Raw genomic sequence first — 17,029 nt, 5'->3', positions numbered from 1 at the left:
ATGAATGGTTTTCAAAACCAGATGTGTTACATATGTTTTACCACAACAAACACAATAACATCGTCACAACGTTGTAACACCACACATGTTCACATTATCATCAACATTTACATATTTCGGTATTTAGCGACTTACAGTACTGTGACAGTACACTGTCTAAGCAATTGAGGGTTAAGGGCCTTGCTCAAGGGCCCAACAGCAGCAACCTGGCAGTGTTAGGGCTTGAATCAGCAACCTTCTGATTACTAGTCCAGTACCGTATATACAGTGTATCACAAAAGTGAGTACACCCCTCACATTTCTGCAAATATTTCATTATATCTTTTCATGGGACAACACTATAGACATGACACTTGGATATAACTTAGAGTAGTCAGTGTACAGCTTGTATAGCAGTGTAGATTTACTGTCTTCTGAAAATAACTCAACACACAGCCATTAATGTCTAAATAGCTGGCAACATAAGTGAGTACACCCCACAGTGAACATGTCCAAATTGTGCCCAAATGTGTCGTTGTCCCTCCCTGGTGTCATGTGTCAAGGTCCCAGGTGTAAATGGGGAGCAGGGCTGTTAAATTTGGTGTTTTGGGTACAATTCTCTCATACTGGCCACTGGATATTCAACATGGCACCTCATGGCAAAGAACTCTCTGAGGATGTGAGAAATAGAATTGTTGCTCTCCACAAAGATGGCCTAAGCTATAAGAAGATTGCTAACACCCTGAAACTGAGCTACAGCATGGTGGCCAAGGTCATACAGCGGTTTTCCAGGACAGGTTCCACTCGGAACAGGCTTCGCCAGGGTCGACCAAAGAAGTTGAGTCCACGTGTTCGGCGTCATATCCAGAGGTTGGCTTTAAAAACTAGACACATGAGTGCTGCCAGCATTGCTGCAGAGGTTGAAGACGTGGGAGGTCAGTCTGTCAGTGCTCAGACCATACGCCGCACACTGCATCAACTCGGTCTGCATGGTCGTCATCCCAGAAGGAAGCTGACGCACAAGAAAGCCCGCAAACAGTTTGCTGAAGACAAGCAGTCCAAGAACATGGATTACTGGAATGCCCTGTGGTCTGACGAGACCAAGATAAACTTGTTTGGCTCAGATGGTGTCCAGCATGTGTGGCGGCGCCCTGGTGAGGAGTACCAAGACAACTGTATCTTGCCTACAGTCAAGCATGGTGGTGGTAGCATCATGGTCTTGGGCTGCATGAGTGTTGCTGGCACTGGGGAGCTGCAGTTCATTGAGGGAAACATGAATTCCAACATGTACTGTGACATTCTGAAACAGAGCATGATCCCCTCCCTTCGAAAACTGGGCCTCATGGCAGTTTTCCAACAGGATAACGACCCCAAACACAACCTCCAAGATGACAACTGCCTTGCTGAGGAAGCTGAAGGTAAAGGTGATGGACTAAACCCAATTGAGCACCTGTGGCGCATCCTCAAGTGGAAGGTGGAGGAGTTCAAGGTGTCTAACATCCACCAGCTCCGTGATGTCATCATGGAGGAGTGGAAGAGGATTCCAGTAGCAACCTGTGCAGCTCTGGTGAATTCCATGCCCAGGAGGGTTAAGGCAGTGCTGGATAATAATGGTGGTCACACAAAATATTGACACTTTGGGCTCAATTTGGACATTTTCACTGTGGGGTGTACTCACTTATGTTGCCAGCCATTTAGACATTAATGGCTGTGTGTTGAGTTATTTTCAGAAGACAGTAAATCTACACTGCTATACAAGTTGTACACTGACTACTCTAACTTATATCCAAGTTTTATTTCTATAGTCTTGTCCCATGAAAAGATATAATGAAATATTTGCAGAAATGTGAGGGGTGTACTCACTTTTGTGATACACTGTATATAGTGCAGTGCAGCTCAGCGTTGTGTACGGAGAGACACACCTGTGCCCAGTGGCGTAACTAGGAGCTCATGGGCCACAGTGCAAAAAAAAAAATTGGGCCCCCCTCAACAAATTTTCTATGTACAAGTATATATATATATATATACAGTGTATCACAAAAGTGAGTACACCCCTCACATTTCTGCAGATATTTAAGTATATCTTTTCATGGGACAACACTGACAAAATGACACTTTGACACAATGAAAAGTAGTCTGTGTGCAGCTTATATAACAGTGTAAATTTATTCTTCCCTCAAAATAACTCAATATACAGCCATTAATGTCTAAACCACCGGCAACAAAAGTGAGTACACCCCTAAGAGACTACACCCCTCAATGTCCAAATTGAGCACTGCTTGTCATTTTCCCTCCAAAATGTCATGTGATTTGTTAGTTTTACTAGGTCTCAGGTGTGCATAGGGAGCAGGTGTGTAGTACAGCTCTCACACTCTCTCATACTGGTCACTGAAAGTTCCAACATGACACCTCATGGCAAAGAACTCTCTGAGGATCTTAAAAGACGAATTGTTGCGCTACATGAAGATGGCCAAGGCTACAAGAAGATTGCCAACACCCTGAAACTGAGCTGCAGCACAGTGGCCAAGATCATCCAGCGTTTTAAAAGAGCAGGGTCCACTCAGAACAGACCTCGCGTTGGTCGTCCAAAGAAGCTGAGTGCACGTGCTCAGCGTCACATCCAACTGGTGTCTCTGAAAGATAGGCGCAGGAGTGCTGTCAGCATTGCTGCAGAGATTGAAAAGGTGGGGGGTCAGCCTGTCAGTGCTCAGACCATACGCCGCACACTACATCAAATTGGTCTGCATGGCTGACACCCCAGAAGGAAGCCTCTTCTGAAGTCTCTACACAAGAAAGCCCGCAAACAGTTTGCTGAAGACATGTCAACAAAGGACATGGATTACTGGAACCATGTCCTATGGTCTGATGAGACCAAGATTAATTTGTTTGGTTCAGATGGTCTCAAGCATGTGTGGCGGCAATCAGGTGAGGAGTACAAAGATAAGTGTGTCATGCCTACAGTCAAGCATGGAGGTGGGAATGCCATGGTCTGGGGCTGCATGAGTGCAGCAGGTGTTGGGGAGTTACATTTCATTGAGGGACACATGAACTCCAATATGTACTGTGAAATACTGAAGCAGAGCATGATCCCCTCCCTCCGGAAACTAGGTCGCAGGGCAGTGTTCCAGCATGATAATGACCCCAAACACACCTCTAAGACGACCACTGCTTTATTGAAGAGGCTGAGGGTAAAGGTGATGGACTGGCCAAGCATGTCTCCAGACCTAAACCCAATAGAACATCTTTGGGGCATCCTCAAGCGGAAGGTGGAGGAGCGCAAAGTCTCGAATATCCGCCAGCTCCGTGATGTCGTCATGGAGGAGTGGAAAAGCATTCCAGTGGCAACCTGTGAAGCTCTGGTAAACTCCATGCCCAGGAGAGTTAAGGCAGTTCTGGGAAATAATGGTGGCCACACAAAATATTGACACTTTAGGAACTTTCACTAAGGGGTGTACTCACTTTTGTTGCCGGTGGTTTAGACATTAATGGCTGTATATTGAGTTATTTTGAGGGAAGAATAAATTTACACTGTTATATAAGGTGCACACAGACTACTTTTCATTGTGTCAAAGTGTCATTTTGTCAGTGTTGTCCCATGAAAAGATATACTTAAATATCTGCAGAAATTTGAGGGGTGTACTCACTTTTGTGATACACTGTATATATATATATATATATATACAGTGTATCACAAAAGTGAGTACACCCCTCACATTTCTGCAAATATTTTATTATATCTTTTCATGGGACAACACTATAGACATGTAACTTGGATATAACTTAGAGTAGTCAGTGTACAGCTTGTATAGCAGTGTAGATTTACTGTCTTCTGAAAATAACTCAACACACAGCCATTAATGTCTAAATAGCTGGCAACATAAGTGAGTACACCCCACAGTGAACATGTCCAAATTGTGCCCAAAGTGTCAATATTTTGTGTGACCACCATTATTATCCAGCACTGCCTTAACCCTCCTGGGCATGGAATTCACCAGAGCTGCACAGGTTGCTACTGGAATCCTCTTCCACTCCTCCATGATGACATCACGGAGCTGGTGGATGTTAGACACCTTGAACTCCTCCACCTTCCACTTGAGGATGCGCCACAGGTGCTCAATTGGGTTTAGTCCATCACCTTTACCTTCAGCTTCCTCAGCAAGGCAGTTGTCATCTTGGAGGTTGTGTTTGGGGTCGTTATCCTGTTGGAAAACTGCCATGAGGCCCAGTTTTCGAAGGGAGGGGATCATGCTCTGTTTCAGAATGTTACAGTACATGTTGGAATTCATGTTTCCCTCAATGAACTGCAGCTCCCCAGTGCCAGCAACACTCATGCAGCCCAAGACCATGATGCTACCACCACCATGCTTGACTGTAGGCAAGATACAGTTGTCTTGGTACTTCTCACCAGGGCGCCGCCACACATGCTGGACACCATCTGAGCCAAACAAGTTTATCTTGGTCTCGTCAGACCACAGGGCATTCCAGTAATCCATGTTCTTGTACTGCTTGTTTTCAGCAAACTGTTTGCAGGCTTTCTTGTGCGTCAGCTTCCTTCTGGGATGACGACCATGCAGACCGAGTTGATGCAGTGTGCGGCGTATGGTCTGAGCACTGACAGGCTGACCTCCCACGTCTTCAACCTCTGCAGCAATGCTGGCAGCACTCATGTGTCTATTTTTTAAAGCCAACCTCTGGATATGACGCCGAACACGTGGACTCAACTTCTTTGGTCGACCCTGGCGAAGCCTGTTCCGAGTGGAACCTGTCCTGGAAAACCGCTGTATGACCTTGGCCACCATACTGTAGCTCAGTTTCAGGGTGTTAGCAATCTTCTTATAGCCCAGGCCATCTTTGTGGAGAGCAACAATTCTATTTCTCACATCCTCAGAGAGTTCTTTGCCATGAGGTGCCATGTTGAATATCCAGTGGCCAGTATGAGAGAATTGTACCCAAAACACCAAATTTAACAGCCCTGCTCCCCATTTACACCTGGGACCTTGACACATGACACCAGGGAGGGACAACGACACATTTGGGCACAATTTGGACATGTTCACTGTGGGGTGTACTCACTTATGTTGCCAGCTATTTAGACATTAATGGCTGTGTGTTGAGTTATTTTCAGAAGACAGTAAATCTACACTGCTATACAAGCTGTACACTGACTACTCTAAGTTATATCCAAGTTTCATGTCTATAGTGTCGTCCCATGAAAAGATATAATGAAATATTTGCAGAAATGTGAGGGGTGTACTCACTTTTGTGATACACTGTATATATATATATATATATATATATATACAGTATATATACTTGTTTATACATTTTCTCCCTTTTAGCCCATCCAACTGCCCGATTTCGTCACGCTTCCTCTCCACCAATGCCGATCCCGGCTCTGATTGAGGAGAACGAAGCTAACCCACGCCCCCTCCGACACATGGGCAGCATATGCAGCCGTATGCATCTTATCACCTGCACTTTGACGAGTGCAGTGCAGCTCAGCGTTGTGTACGGAGAGACACACCTGTACCCAGTGGCGTAACTAGGAGCTCATGGGCCCCAGTGCAAAAAAAAATTGGGCCCTCCTCAACAAATTTTATATATATATGAATGAGGTAGGTGGTTGAGTTTATGTCATGGATGGGCCCCCCCCTGCCCCCCTGCAGAGCACTCTTTTTTCATCTCTGTGCAGACGCCATCAATCAGCCAGCAGAGGTCGTAATTGCACCAGTCATGGGAGAGAGACCCCATCCGGCTTAGTCCCGCCCATATCTGAACAACAGGCCAATCGTCGTTCATGCGGCCGCTCAGCCTCAGCCGGCAGGCAGAGCTGAGATTCGATATGATGTATTCGAGATCCCAGGACCTTCTTGCTGTGAGGCGACAGTGCTACCCACCGAGCCGCTCATGAGCTGCAATGTGTTACTATTTGTTACTTAAGTTGAGTATTTGGTGCCCTGCTGTGATTGACTGGCACCCTGTTGTGGATGTACATTCTGGTTTAGACAAACAGTCACTCTAATCACAATAAATGTGTTACTGAATATGAATAAATGAACAAATATAATAATCCTTACTTTAATATGATTGTATTGAATCTTACAATCTAATATAATAGCTTTTACAACAGAGCAAAGAAAAAAAAGATGTTTATACTGATCACATAAGCAATTTTGGAGAGATATTGCTATGAATATGTTCATTAAGAGGGCACAATCCTACAGACCCATGTGCCAACCCTGGCTGTATTGATGTTGGTCACAGCAGTTATAATGAATTCAGCAGTGAAACGCATTTCCTGCACCCTCCTTCACAATACATCTTCCCCTCAGCAGGAAAAATTGCACAATTTAGTGAACCAGTTGGAGGGCGTTACTTACGGACTGCCAAATACACAAACACATCGAGCTCCTTGCTCACAGTTGCTATGGTGAACTGCGACATTGCATCAATACTAAGACAAAGCACTTCTAGTTGACTTGGAATAAATACTTCCAATGTTTTAATGTTTAATGTTTTTAAAGAATATTTAGGGTATATTTTGGTCTTTTAATTAGGTCTATGTGTGACTCGTCCTCATCTTCAAGTGAAAGCAGGATATTAAAAAGCAGCAGCGTACATTGTGGGATGACTGAGGATTTAAAAAGTGGCTCTAATTTAGGTAAAAAAACAGGAATTAATTGCTTAAATGTGTGTTGTTGAATTAGTTCTATGGAAAAGTCAAACACTAAAGTGACTTTTGAGAAGGATAAGTTAAATAATTCACAAAAATATTATAGTTTTAGTCAATAATTTCAGCTTCAATCCTGATGGCTGAAAATGCTTTAAACTGGGCTGAGTCTTTGTTAACTAGCTTTATTTTCTTGATTGTGTTGTTTGGTTTTCTGACCCGTGTACAGAGAGGTCGCCGGCTAACAAAGATCATGCGTCTCTCCCTGTAAAATCGATAGAAGAAAGAACAAAAAAAGCAGGCACTTCAGGTGAGTGAAATGTTACATGTTATTTTTATGGAAATGAGCATGAAAACCATCCTAGTGGTTTAAGGGGACTAAATAATAAATGTAAGAATATCAAAAAGCTAATAAAAAATAAGACCACCCTGTCTTGGACAGTGATAATCCCACTACGATTATACAGGCAATGTATGGCTTGTTGTTAAATGCTTGAATTAAAAAAAAATAGATTAAGATGATCATTTTATCTGTTTAATACTTAGATAGGTATTCAATAAGCACCAATCCCTTGGAACTTGCCCCACATTTGTAAGCTGCTACACATTAATTTAGAACCATCAGATTTTGACCAGATTGCTGTCCATCCTATTATGGGTCCCCCAACTGTACCCCAACAGTTAGTGGCAGGCACTGTGGGTTGAAAACATCCTTTGGCTGTCTCCAAACATTAATTTGTCTAATTATTATAAATATAATAAAATGTTATCAGACCAAATTACTTTTAACTCTCGATCCTTGGTCCAGGTTTTACGACAGCCGTTGATATGAAGGCTTTCTAACTAGCAACCCTTTCATGAATTTCACCTGTTTGAAGATCAAAGTCTTTTGGATTTGTCTGGGTTGTAGACAAAATCAATTATTTGGTTATTGTGGTGGCTGCTATCCTGCGCTTTACATCACTGTCTGTGAGCGTTGATTTGTAATCACAGTTCCTCCATGTTGATGCTGTTTGATCATGCTTGATATACACTGATATTTTTGGTTGGTGGACTATTCTCAGTCCAGCAGTGACAGTGAGGTGTTTAAAAACTCCATCAGCATTGCTGGCTTATCCACTCATACCAGCACAACACACACTAACACACCACCACCATGTCAGTGTCACTGCAGTGCTGAGAATGATCCACCACCTAAATAATACCTGTTCTGTGGTGGTCCTGTGGGGGTCTTGACCATTTAAGATCAGCGTGAAAGGGGGCTAACAAAACATGCAGAGAAATAGATGGACTACAGTCAGTAATTGTAGAACTACAAAGTGCTTCTATATGGTGAATGTGGAAACATTAGAGGTGGTTTTAATGTTATGGATGATCGGTGTATATACAGGCCAAAAGTCAGACTTGTTGTATGAAACCAAAAACATTCATTGGAAATTGGCCTCCCTTTGTGGCTTTAACAGCCTCCACTCCATTAGTCTGTAAATAAAAGAAAATAAAAACAGTACAGTGGGTCCATGTATTCAGTTACAATAATTTGCCAGTAATTATTTGGAATGAAGAAGCAGCAAATAGTCCAGAAGATCTGGGTTCAAATCTCAGCTCTGGTCAGTGTTTTAATGAGATTTAAATGTTGTCTCAGTTTCTGTGTGTGTTCATTCAGATACTTTTCACTGTTTAAACAGATTCACTGTTTTACATCGTCTCTAGTGAGTAACTAAATAGGTAAAATGTGCAATGCCCTACAATGAACTGATACACTGTCTAGGATGGATTCCAGATTTAAATGATCTAATAAGCAATCTAAACTTTAACATTTATCACTAATACAGATGATGAAGACAGAAAGAAGAACCAGAACCATCCTATAAGCAGTGGATTAGAAAGATCCGAACTCAAATATACAACCAACACACGACTGATTAAGAGGAAACTGGAGCAGCTCAAAGCCGAGATGCAGAAACTGTCAGAAAGGCATCGATGCACCCGTCCTGAACGGTCAGATTCTAACACGCAGACAGTCTTGCAGAATGTAATACTTTTCTATCATTTTATCATCAAAACTGAGGTCATTTTAAAAACTTAAATGGTAAATAGTAAAACTGTAATAAATTACCTTTACTAACATTTTAGTTTTTGATATTTCTATAGAAATAACCAAGGTTCTGGGTTCAAACTGCATCAATTCAATTATATACAGTATAAGCTCTCAAACTGTTTAGTATGTTTCCTTATATGTGTCTCAGTTCTGTCATACACTTGCTTCAATCAAACAGTTTTAGCAGTTTGGTTTCAGGGCGGCACGGTGGTTCGGTGGGTAGCACCGTCGCCTCACAGCAAGAAGGTCCTGGGTTTGATCCTCAGGTGGGGCGGTCAGGGTCCTTTCTGTACGGAGTTCGCATGTTTTTCCCGTGTCTGCGTGGGTTTCCTCCGGGAGCTCCGGTTTCCGTCCAAGGTGTTACTGTGTGCCTTGCGCCCATTGAAAAGCTGGGATAGGCTCCAGCACTCCCCCACGACCCTAATTGGATAAGCGGTTAAAAAAGTGAGTGAGTGAGTGAGTTTGGTTTCACCACGTTCTCTAGATTTTTCCACCTTACCTGCTTTAATAATAAGTGTCTGAACCTGGTGAACCTGGTGGCAGGAATGACACAGGATATATTCATATCCTACAAATGTCACACTGCCTAAAAACTGACATCTAAAATCGCACCCCAGGGTTCTCGTTTCATATATCTAAGTACTTGATCTCAAGTTGAAAACAGAGTGGATGTGTTTTGTGCAGAAAAGCGTATCATCCTTTCGTGTGGAACAGCCTGAGTCCGTACAGAAATACTGCAGAGATCGACTATCTGCTTGCCGGGGTAAGTGCCTTTAGCTTCAGCTCTACACTTGTCAAAAATAGATATGATTTTTTTAGTCCGACTCCTTAAATGGCCTCTTTATTGTTGTATAAACCAGTATTAATGCTACAGTTGTGGACTAATTTACCTTAAGAATAAGCTGTTTTCATATGAATAGTATGTGCATACTTTGCAAATTAGCTGATAAGCACATGGGTACATAGGTAATAACAAGAGACTACAACTACAAATACAACCTATTGGTAACCCATTGTAGACTTTGTCTTGCTTAACCTCCTGATTTATGCTTCATGTTTTTAGTCTTCTAACCATCACGGTGGTGATCGAAGACCTTCGAAGACCATGAGAACAGAAAAGTTTCACCCGTCACACTGACTGTATGTTTTTCTGTCCGATCGTGCACATGGATAAAATTTGTACAACACAACTGAGTAGTATTCTTCCGTTGCAATGGTGGTGCTACAACCAGCAACCTTCTGATTACTAAAACAGCACCTTCACCAAGCAGTTAACAATGTTTCAGGATTGCAGTAAAGCATGGGTTGTTAGCCTTGATGAAAGTGTGGTGCAAAGTGAAAAAGAACCCAGGATACCATATAACCTTTTATGCATTTCTAACCAAGCTTATGCAAATGACAAGTATGAAGCACAAGTTTACATGAACTCAGTTTGTCCTACGATGATCTGCAGTGTCACCCAGTGGTCCAAAAACATCAGACACCTTTAGGTTTAATGCAGGCTGTTTTATTAGTAAAGGCACATGGTTTGTTTAATCTTTAAGCAGCTCTGGCATTGATCCGACTCAGTATGCGAGTGAAATTGCATTAAATATGCATTAAAGAGCACTTTCAAGTGCAACTAAAAAGAATGTGAGAGGCATGCTGCTCGAGACAGAATCTATAAAATAAAATGCCATGAGAGCATGTTCTGCGTATGCATATGCATATGTACCATTGTGTGTAAAGGCTGGGAATTTCTTTGACACTCTGTGATCCGCATGGTTAAAACGTATCAAAAGGATGCAGCGCCTGGCATGAAAGAATTTACGACTATCAAAGAGATTTAAGAGATAAATTGGCAGGCAGGCCACTGGATTGAGGGATTATGGAGTTAGAAAAGTGTAAATGTTTAATGGTTTGCTCTTATTTAATGTATTTTTCTTGGAAGGCACTTTCTAGTTTCTGATCATCCCAGCGGAGAATGTAGGTTGCAGGCTTTTTCTTTATTCCACGTTCTTTTTTTGAAGTTTGGAAGGGGGAGGTTAGATTTAAAAGCAAAATGTGAAGGCCTATTAAAGTTAAGCCTTTATGTCTTGCACTGGGCAAGGGAGCAATTTCTAAAGTCGTGATTCTTCCCCTTACTTGGGCACCAAAGAAAGTATTTGGGTTTTTTTTTTTTCCAAATTAAAATAGGGATTTAAAACGATCTGGTATAAAGTACAAAAGAAGCATAAAAGCCACTTGATGCCAGAGTGAGCCGGCTCTTTTGTAAGTGATTTATCTCTCTGGTCACCTCACATTTTGTTTCCCTTGAGCTCTGCTATAGAGCTCTTTGTAAAAAGCTGCTCTCCACCTAGTGCATCAGTGAATTGGAGCTGCTTTGTATTTCTTAAAGCCTGTTGGGATTTCATGTAAATGAAGTGGATTATTATTTGCCAAAAAGCAGTCTTATCACAGGCCCAGAAGTTCAGGGTTAAGCCATTTTATGTTAAATTAAATTCAAAGTGGTGAATGCACTGCATTGAAATGAAATCCCTGCTATTTGACTTACATTAAGAAATAAAAACACACTGATATACAGTATACACTGGTATAATATGCTCACAGGCAGTCATGGTGAGTACCCACTGGCAGTGGTCTGAGCAGGGACAGGCCATGAACCGTCAGCAGATTGCACATTGAACATTAAAACCACCTCCTTGTTTCTACACTCACTGTCTAGTTTATCAGCTCCACTTACCATATAGAAGCACTTTGTAGTTCTACAATTACTGACTGTAGTCCATCTGTTTCTCTGCATGCTTTGTTAGCCCGCTTTCACCCTGTTCTTCAATGGTCAGGACCCCCACAGGACCACCACAGAGCAGGTATTATTTAGGTGGTGGATCATTCTCAGCACTGCAGTGACACTGACATGGTGGTGGTGTGTTAGTGTGTGTTGAGCTGGTATGAGTGAATAAGTAAACACCTCACTGTCACTGCTGTGTGACCAACCAAAAATATATCCAGCCATCAGCACCCCGTGGGCAGCGTCCTGTGACCACTGATAAAGGTCTAGAAGATGACCGACTCAAACAGCAGCAATAGATGAGCGATCGTCTCTGACTTTACATCTACAAGGTGGACCAACTAGGTAGGAGTATCTAATAGAGTGGACAGTGAGTGGACACGGTATATTAAGACTCCAGCAGCGCTGCTGTGTCTGATCCACTCATACCAGCACAACACACACTAACACACCACCACCATGTCATTGTAACTGCAGTGCTGAGAATCATCCCCCACCTAAATAATACCTGCTCTGTGGTGGTCCTGTGGTGGTCCTGACCATTGAAGAACAGGGTGAAAGCAGGTTAAAAAGATATGTAGAAAAACAGATGGACTACAGTCAGTAATTGTAGAACTACAAAGTGCTTCTATGTGGTAAGTGGAGCTGATAAAATGGACAGTGAGTGTAGAAACAAGGAGGTGGTTTTAATGTTATGGCTGATCAGTGTATGAAGAAGTGATTGTGTATATACTTTCAGGCATGCAGACATCAGAACCGGACATCATAATAATAGATTATATATTACACGCTATATGACACGCTTATTTAAAGTGACTTACAGGATTGTGACAGTATACAATCTAAGCAATTGAGGGTTAACAGGCTTGCTCAAGGGTCCAACAGTGGCAACCATCTGATTGCTGGACCAGTACCTTAACCACTAGGCTACAGCCGCCCCTAGATCACCAAGATCACATGGATGGCCAGGCATCAGGATGCAGGTACCAAATACCACAGGAGTCTTTCAGGAGTCTTTTGGAATCCATATCTTGACAGGTCAGAGCTATTTTAACAACAGTATTTAAAAATCCCACTTATGCTTCTCCAGACTCCAGTCATAGAGGTGGGAAATAATACCAAACAAGCTGCTTCAGCAGTTAAAGGTGCTGACCAAAATGGCATGTAATAAAGCTACAAGAAAACATCTGAAGAGAAATGGTATAATATCACGATACAAAGTAAGTAAAAGAAAAGAAAAGCATATTCAATCTTCTACTCAGTCACCTGACTGCTGTCGGGTTTTATTTTCTTTATTTATCCTTTCCTCTGCTGTGTTTGTATGAGCTTCAGTTCAGCACATCTGCTCATTATGTTCAAACCCATTAAATAAAGCTCATGGATAAACAAGTTAAACTACAAATTATGCCCAGAAGTTTGAGTAAACCAGTTCTGTTTCTTGTTATAGTGTGATGTCGTGTCTGAGAGAGGTAATGACTGTGCAGCTGATGCAATGAACAACCACTTTTATCTACTTCTATCTCAGATCAGATATTTAATGATATGAAATATTTAAACTCTCTGATCTTAGTACCTCATCAACTCAAGTCATGAAGGAAAAGAGGTTTAAAAGGACAAAGTTTGACACAACAAAGAGTTCTCTCAGGCTTAACAATACAAAGAATTTTCACATTTAACCTGAACATGTGAGTTTGAACCCGAAGGATCGATTCTGGCCCTGCCTGGGGAAGGTTGGTATAATCGGTGATATAATAGGTTTTGTTTTCACATAGAATTCCCTCCAGACTGTGGATCTATAAGGTCGTTCCATACACACATTTGTGCAATTGTTTTAATAGGTGGAAACAAAGGTACATCCATTTATTGTTTATAATATGCAGTTAGGATCCACGGGTTCACATACATGGACTGAGAGACTAGGGGTTCAAACATGCTAATGAAGTCTCTGTACCAATCAGATGCCACATGTGAAGGTGAACAATCTGCTTTTATGTAAGGGTATTATATAATGTTAAGCACTTTGTAGTTATACAATTACTGACTGTTTTTCTACATACTTTTTTAGCCTGCTTTCACCCTGTTCTTCAATGGTCATGACCCCCCACAGAGCAGGTAATATTTAGGTGGTGGTGGTGTGTTAGTGTGTGTTGTGCTGGTATGAGTTTTTCAATACCGTGTCCACTCACTGTCCACTCTATTAGACGCTCCTACCTAGTCGGTCCACCTTGTAGACGTAATGTCAGAGACGATCGCTCATCTATCGCTGCTGTTTGAGTCATCAGTGGTCACAGGACGCTGCCCACGGGATATTTTTGGTTGGTGGACTATTCGCAGTCCAGCAGTGACAGTCAGGTGTTTAAAAACTCCATCAGCATTCCAGCACAACACTCACTAACACACCAGCACCATGTCAGTGTCAATGCAGAGCTGAGAACGATCCACCACCTAAATAATACCTGCTCTGTAGTGGTCCTGTGGGGGTCCTGACCATTAAAGAACAGCATGAAAGGGGGCTAACAAAGCATGTAGAGAAACAGATGGACTACAGTCAGTAATTGTAGAACTACAAAGTGCTCCTATATGGTAAGTGGTAAGCTCTAAGACTGTTTGGTTGGATTATTTGAGTTGTAAAATCATCTAGAAGTGTTACAAATGAATGTAAACAATGAATTATCTGTACACTGTGCTGTTTGGGTACCTGTATTTGTCGAGACGCTGTGATGCTCTTGTGTCTCTTTCTGTGAGTGTTGGTCTGAGACTGTTAATGTCGGTGGTGGCAAAGTCACAGCTGCAGCACCTGTTGCAGAGAAAAACAAACACATACCTACATTTTATTTAGCTGATACCTGCAGGGTGAAAGATCTCTCCGATAGGGTCACAAAAACCCAGAGCCTATTTGGTTAATTTTTAATTCCGGGCACTAACTTGGGACGCCGAGTGTCACACGTACGCTCGCCCACGGCTCTGTGTCTGAACTTCAATAAGAGACCATTTGTGAGTCCTCTGAAAGCGTGGCACCATTCAGCAGAGTGCTAGTTGAAAGAGGTACGTATCTGTTGAGGGGCTGTTTGAAGCAGGCGTGGGTTAGAGGAGAGAAACGGCTCAGAGAAGCTCCACAGAGTCCCACCGAGAGCCGACAATTAAATCCTCTGGAAACTGGAAATTTGCATCTTTCACACCCACAGCTCGTACTTCTCTGGGTGCATTTACATGCACAGAACAGTCAGATACTGTAGCTGCAAGGAATTTGATTTAATAAGATCACCAGTGTTACATGCACTTCACTGTCTGATTGTAAACCTTAAAGGAATTACATTTGTCAGTGAGGGTTACTGTAGCAAAGCTTTTAATATTCCAGTAAATTAAAAACTGCTGGTTTTAAATGAAATAATGCCCACGTATTATGTATTTAATATGATTGAAGTCAGGGCTTTGTGTAGGCCACTGAAGTTCCTTCACACAGACCTAGTCAGCTGTAGCCTAGTGGTTAAAGTACTGGACTAGTGGACTAGTAATCTAAGGATTGCTCACTGTTGGGCCCTTGAGCAAGGCCCTTAACCCTCAATTGCTTAGGCAATATACACCGATCAGGCAAAACGGCCCTGACCCGTCAAGGCATGGACTCCACTAGACCCCTGAAGATGTGCTGTGGTATCATTAACTTCTTCAGCAATTTGAGCTACAGTAGCTCGTCTGTTGGATCGGACCACACGGGTCAGCCTTCGCTCCCTATGTGCATCAATGACCCTGTCGCCGGTTTACCACTGTTCCTTCCTTTGACCACCCCACAAGAGCTGCAGTTTTGGAGATGCTCTGAAGATGGAGATGCAGTTTTGGAGATGCTATCCTCCTGGCCACCCAAGAAGGATGGGCCCTGCTGAGTCTGGTTCCTCTCAAGGTTTCTTCCTGTAATTTTCAGGGAGTTTTTCCTTGCCACAGTCGCCCTCGGCTTGCTCAACAGGGGTTTTTTGTATCTGTTGGTCCTGGATTTTGTAAAGTTGCTTTGAGACAATGTCTATTGTAAAAAGCGCTATATAAATAAAGTTGACTTGACTTGACTGACCCAGTCGTCTAGCCAACACAATTTGGCCCTCGCCCATTTTTCCTGCTTCTAACATCAACTCTGAGGATAAAACGTTCACTTGCTGCCTAATATATCCCACCTACTAACAGGTGCCGTGATGAAGAGATAATCAGTGTTATTCACTTTACTTGTCAGTGGTCATAATGTTATGCCTAGTCGGTGTACTGTCACTTTGGATAAAAGCGTCTCCTAAATGCGTCTATACAAAAATGTATCTATAATAATCAGATCACTATCAAACCTTAGGAATCATTAGTTTTTAACTAGTGTGAATGTTTGTACACTCTGCACCAGTGTCCTGCAGCTACTCTATGAAGGAATGAATTAAACTTGTGTGCTACTGCCCCACTGTGGGTGAGACATGCCACTGTACCATCAACCCCATCACACACCCATGAAGCGACCATGTGCAACCTCATCACCAGCTTGTTTCTGGTATAGAGGCTGATTCTGCTGTTTTCTACCGAATGCCCAGTGCTTAGCAGGTCAGTGGAAAGACGGGTGTCACTGAGGGGCAATAAATACCAGATTATCATTGTGAATTACTAAGGACGTCTGTGATTCAAGAGAAGGGGCTAAGAGTTTCAAAAACCTGCAACCAAACATGTAAACACACCATTTAGCTTTTCATTTAAAGCTACACAGGCACTAAACATGAACTTATTCAAATGCATAAGAATACCTGCATGTAAAGCTTGTTTTTTCACCTGTCCTGAAACTGAATTCAGTGCCCATGCAATAAAATGGGATTGAATTGAAAGTAAACACATATCTTTAATTACAGAACTTTAATTACTGTAATAAGCTGCTGTATGAACATAACAACTCTTCATGTACTCACATGCGTTATTGTCTGTCTCCAGGAGCTCCGGTTCCTCTGACAGTCTATGTAGATGTACAAATGTAGATATGCTTAGGGCATGATTAGTAGTAGTCATATTTCAAGAATACTGCCAAGTACAGTAGAATGTTACTCTATGTGTACATGGTAAGAAGTGCGTCAACTGCATTGTTCTAGCTGAGAAATCTCTGTTAACAGTGCAATCTTCTACTGCCCTACATAGTCACCAACAAGAGTATATAAGGATGTTTATTTTTTCCTGTGTTATCACATTTACAGTCTCTGTCGGTGTGATCCTTCTCTGCAGACAAGATTATTACTGTTTTCTACTCACAATCCAGTCTCTGAGGTATTTCATTAAGGGGTTAAGGTTTGACATTAAACTTGAACTAAGAATCATGTGTAACTTATAACACAACCTTAAAATGTCAAAATTAATAAACATTCCACCTTAAGCTAGTGACTCATTTAAGTGTTGGTTAAAAGATTTTGAACATCTTGCATCCCCAAGGTTTCTTCTGCTGCATTTCCAAGTCAGCCAGAACTGCATGTCAACATTTTAAAAATATACATACAAGGAAATGCCA

At 42.1% G+C, this 17,029-nt stretch overlaps 1 long non-coding RNA gene across 1 annotated transcript; it reads left to right on the top strand.

The window, feature by feature from the left end:
• Window positions 1–6,823: 6,823 nt before the first annotated feature.
• LOC134304156 (uncharacterized) lies at window positions 6,824–9,937 on the top strand. Its single transcript, XR_010007768.1, has 4 exons — window positions 6,824–6,959; window positions 8,482–8,647; window positions 9,432–9,510; window positions 9,811–9,937. It is a non-coding gene; the product is annotated as an uncharacterized LOC134304156 (long non-coding RNA).
• Window positions 9,938–17,029: the final 7,092 nt, after the last annotated feature.

Source organism: Trichomycterus rosablanca, chromosome 27 (assembly GCF_030014385.1).
Source record: "Trichomycterus rosablanca isolate fTriRos1 chromosome 27, fTriRos1.hap1, whole genome shotgun sequence".
NCBI lineage: Eukaryota > Metazoa > Chordata > Actinopteri > Siluriformes > Trichomycteridae > Trichomycterus > Trichomycterus rosablanca.
The sequence above is the reverse complement of the archived record's forward strand: the minus strand, read 5'-3'. Positions and strand labels throughout refer to the sequence as shown.